We start from the raw sequence: 5,372 nt of genomic DNA on the forward strand, positions 1-5,372 counted from the left end.
TTAGGTGTTACAGCGGCAGCGGTGGCTGAAGGAGTGATGGTTAAGTTCTCGATCTTTTGAGTTAAAGCGTCTACTTTAGCGTTAACGCGGTCTATACCACTTATTTCGTACATTCCTCCTTTGGTTTGGGCTTTCTCTAGAGCGGCTCGTTCTCCACCCCATTGGTAATGGTTTTGTGCCATGTTCTCTATGCGTTTGTATGCTTCATCATGGGGTTTGTCCATTAATGCTCCGCCAGCAGCGGCATCTATAGTCATTTTAGTGTTATATAAGAGACCACCATAGAAAGTATGGATGATCAGCCATGGTTCGAGTCCATGATGAGGGCATATTCTAAGCATGTCCTTGTAACGTTCCCAAGCTTCGAAGAGTGATTCGTTATCTTTCTGGGTAAATCCGTTGATTTGACCTATAAGCATAGCAGTTTTGCTAGGCGGAAAGTATCTCGCTAAGAATACTCTTTTCAATTCGTCCCATGTGGTTATGGAGTTCGAAGGCAGGGATTGAAGCCACGCTCTCGCTCTATCTCTCAAGGAGAAAGGGAAAAGGCGTAATCGAATAGCTTCGGAACTAACGTTGTTAGCTTTGATAGTGTCGGCGTATTGCACGAACACGGATAAATGGAGATTGGGGTCGTCTACAGGGCTTCCAGAGAATTGATTCTGTTGAACAGCTTGGACCAACGAAGGTTTGAGTTCGAAATTGTTTGCCTCAATCGCAGGTGGTGCGATACTCGAATGCGGTTCAGCGCGCGAAGGAGCGGCATAGTCTCTAAGAGGACGAATAGCAGCCATCTCTAACTTCGGGGTGATTTGATTAATTTGATCAGTAAAAATCAATTCCTGATTAATCGGAATTTCTGCTACTTCGGGAAGATTGCGAGCTCGACGTTTGACGTTAATGAAACGTTCGATCTCGTTAATTCGTTGTATTAAATCTCCTCCTTGTGAACGAGTATTTGGCATACAATCGTTCAGAAAGAAAGGGAAGAATTGTCCTAGTCTCTACGGTGTAACAGTGAGTTACGATATCGACTTAAATAGTCCCCGACAACGGCGCCAAAAACTTGATCGCGACTTTACGTGTCTATAAATCTGATAACTGCAAGTGCACAGTCGTGTCGTGTAGTTTTAAAAGATATCGAATCCACAGGGACTATGAATCGATCTACCGTTATCTAAGGTTACTATGTAAAGCTAGGAGTACTAAAATTTCGATTGTTCCTAAGGGAAAGTGATTGTGAGAAAATAAAGAATAATAATAAAAGACAGGTATCAGTATGTATTTCGTTTAACTAAAGGTAATCCGAAGGTCCATTGGCTTTTGCATAATTAAATTAAAAATCTTTACTAATTCCATTGATTAAAAATCCTCGTCTCAAACTTTCGCTCTGTTGATTCAGACTACTATCCTAATCCTAATGTACGCTTTCGCCATCCCATTAGATTTTAGAAGAGCTTTTTGGAAACAATGTAATTAATAAAATGCCTATTTTACGAGGTTGTTATCTATTTAAATCTCCTAATCTCAAACTTTCGCTCTATTGACTCGGAGCAAGCTAATAACCCTAACGTACGCTTTCGCCATCCCGCTCGAGTGTAAAAACAATTTTTGAAAATAAATAAGTTCCAATTAGTTTTAATACGCTTTCGCCATCCTTAAAACTAATGTCCTATGTCTACTATCTGGTTAAAGATCTCAAACTTTCGCTCTATTGATTTTAACCTTTGACCGTCCTAACCCCTCAAACTTTCGCTCTATTGGTTTTAAGACTTACTAATTAAATTAGACATATAAACCAAAAATAAGTGATAATTAATAAAACATAATTAAGCCAATTTATTTGGATCCCTACGGTTAACTTACTTTACATACCGACACCTTTAGTAATTTAGCCAGACATATTAATACGATTAAACATGCATAAATCGGTTCGGTTCATAATAATAAGCATATTAAATGGCATATAATATATCATGCAAACAAATATAAATAAGGCGGTAAATAAAAACCTGAATTAAATAAATGGTAACTGGATCTTCAAGTACTGAACTTCCACCACAGGTTGGCTGGATCGTTCTTCAGAATTTAAATGGCAGAAAATAAAAACAAGGAAATAAAACGATAAATCTAACGTAAGGCTAGATCTATAAAAAGTTCACAACAATTTCCAGTGTAGAAATCGTTGTGAGAAAATAAACGGTTGAATGAAAGCAGAATAAAGAAAAGCGGTTCGCGATACAATTTCGGCAGCACTTCGTTGGCAGGAAATCGGACCGATTGAAGTGAAGTGGCTGGCTCTATTTATAGGCGAGGCTTTGAAGTTGCTTTGCGCGAAAAGAGGAGCTTCCAACAGACTTGGACTCGGAGACGTGCGTCTCCGCTTTTTTTTTGGGACTTCGTTGAAGACTTGAGACGTGCGTCTCAAGTGGAGAGAATGTAGGGGACTGGAGACGTGCGTCTCCCTTCTGCTGACGTGTCCATTGAGACGTGGAGACGTGCGTCTCCACTTGCTTGTATGGTTTGGGCTGCCTTCCTTCGTGGGCTGGATTGCCTCATTGGGTCTTTGGGTCTCTTTCAGCAGACTTGGGCCTTATTTGCACTCCCTTTTTACTTCAGCACCCATTTTTCATCTTTTAGGCACAAATAGTGGTTGTTTTAGCTCCATTTCTTCTCTTTTTCACAATTAGTCATAATAAGAGTGTAAAACCTGAAACAAAGCAAAAACTCGCGTAATATCATAATAAATCAATATAATAAAAGGAAAATGCTATAAATATCTATGGATTTCAAGCTAAATATACGATATAAAATCGTGTTATCACCCACCAAAATGTAAACATATAGTCTACCGCTTCCGATACACTATAGAATCTAAGCCTCGCGTTTCAAAGCAAACCACCTTTGTTTCAAGGCACACCATGATATGAATGTATGTACAATGTTAACAAACATATGCAATTAAGATCATCTCTACCATCTTAATATTTAGCATATCACAATAATCCACTCTATGAATTATCCACAATATTGTACACCACATTCTCATCACATAAACATTATTCACATATAATAGTCAACACACAATTCTAATCCACCATTCTAATTAACACTAGTAATTAACACTATCACATGTTAACTCACAACTTGTCAATTTTATATGGTTTACTCACTTTCATTATAAACCAACAAGACATTAGTATTTTTATCATCTAGCCATTTCTAAATTTCAATTTTAGGACCATAATAGAAATACAATCCAATTACTATCTTTACCAGGAATATATTATCTTACATAGAAGTCAATTCCATTCAAACATGCCTATTTACCAATTAATCTAAATATATATTTATCATATATGCCCATTAAAGAAGTGTGATGGTTGTTCACATTTTTATTTGGTCTAACAACTAGTAATAGTAGCATTTTTTTTATTAAACAAGTGTAATATGGTGTTTAATTTAATGTTCTCCTTTGGCCCATGAGTAACCAAAGCAGCGAGTGAATTAAAGGGATAGAGAAAGGAAGGTACTAGTTCATTTCTCAAGCAAAATACGCTACAGTAAAGGAGATATTACAAGTGGTGTCCATTTCTTTCAATTGGTCAGAGGCAAAACCGATAGCAACTTTTCCATTAATTAATATATACTATGACTCACAGTATTACTTGAACACATAGCTAGTACTAGTGGCACTTCTTATCACTAAAGTGTGTTGGTTGTTCATATTGCTATTTGACTAAGACTAGTAACAGTAGCCGGTAAATGAAAGAATTATAAGACAACACGTTTCCAGTATAACACGGCTACAACTTTGCCTCGCAAGCGACCATGCCGTCCGCCCAAGGCTGTATAGTGACATCATTTCGGTGTCACTCACCACCACTTCATTTCCATTTCGTGTTCATAAGTATGTGAACACAGGGATGTTCATTTCCAGTATTAATTTTGTTTTAAAATTCCCAATTTCTCTACCGATTTCAGTATGCTAATAGAGATTAAACACATATTTTATAAGATTCACTATGAACAAATATAACTATATTAATCTACCAATCACCCCATTATACTAGCCCACAATGATTAGGGATTCTCCCCCTTACCTCTTGATTTCTCCTCCAAAACCCTAGCTTTCCTCTTCTTGTTCCTCTCCTCCACTTCTATTCTTGAACCAGAAAATGAAAATGATGCTTCTACCCCTTACTTCCTCTCTTACTATCTTTATTTATTATATTGGGCTTTAAAAATTAATACACCCCCTAATTGCTTATCACTCCAATAGATAGGCCCAATTAATCTAACTCTCTAATAACTTAATTAATTCTATTAAACACAAATGCACTTAAGTTTAATTAATTAAATTAATAATTATATTTAATAACGATTAAATAATTAATTAACACACCAAGAGTATAAAATATTATAATAAAATAAATACCATAAAAAAACGGGTTGTTACAAAAAACGCATTCATAAAGCTTTTCTTGCAGATTCTTCTGTCTGCCCCCCTTAGAAAAAGCCTTCTCCTTCTGTCATTCCATCTTCTTCCATAACCCTAAACAGAAATCAACCACTCCCTTCTACACAAATTCTGAACCCTCAACCACTAAATGCTATTCCCCAAACTCCTTCTAAATTTTTTCTCTCATCCACCTCCACACCTAACCTCTTCCATCACCCCTGCTTTACCATCCAGAGAATCTAAACCGTACTGTCTTCTGTACCCTGATTATCGTTTCACTTTCAATCCTCCTGAACCATCGATTGGTGTTAGCTACTACATGCTAATGGATAAAGTAAGAATAGGGTTGGATACTCTGAAAGCTGCTTATGACTCCAATTTGGATCATGCTGCTTCTAGAGCTTTGTGGAGAATCTTTGAGAAGGACATTCTGAATGATATTCTGAACATCCAGAAGAGATGCTTGGCTGCTGCACCTGAATCTTCTAGTTACTTTTTGGATCTAGATGATGGTAAGTACTATCATCCCATCAGAAGCTGGATATCTCTTGAGGAGAAGAAGTTTGTTGATGAGCTTGAAGATGAACCATGCCTTGCTATGGTTGTGTGGAAGCCCCATTATAGTGTTCTGACTGGAGACTTTCAGTCAATATTTAACTGATTAAGGGAGAATCCCTCTGCTAAGGCACCAGATATGGTATATCCAAAAGTTGAATACCCTTCAGAACCTTCTGCTCCTACACCTCCAAGGAACTTGACTGAAATTCTTAAGGCTCTTGAGACTTCAGAAGCTGAACTTCCTGCTCCTGATTATGCTGATGCTGAGAATTAAGTTGCTGAGACTCATTTTGCTGAGAATCAAGATGATGTTATCATGATTGATGCTGCTGTTAAGAATCCTACTCCTCTT

At 37.3% G+C, this 5,372-nt stretch overlaps 1 non-coding gene across 1 annotated transcript; it reads left to right on the top strand.

The window, feature by feature from the left end:
- The first annotated feature begins 312 nt into the window (after window positions 1-312).
- Window positions 313-419, top strand: LOC131639031 (small nucleolar RNA R71). Its single transcript, XR_009294833.1, has one exon. It is a non-coding gene; the product is annotated as a small nucleolar RNA R71 (small nucleolar RNA).
- Window positions 420-5,372: the final 4,953 nt, after the last annotated feature.

This window comes from Vicia villosa, unplaced genomic scaffold (genome assembly GCF_029867415.1).
Source record: "Vicia villosa cultivar HV-30 ecotype Madison, WI unplaced genomic scaffold, Vvil1.0 ctg.002506F_1_1, whole genome shotgun sequence".
In the NCBI taxonomy this organism is placed as follows: domain Eukaryota; kingdom Viridiplantae; phylum Streptophyta; class Magnoliopsida; order Fabales; family Fabaceae; genus Vicia; species Vicia villosa.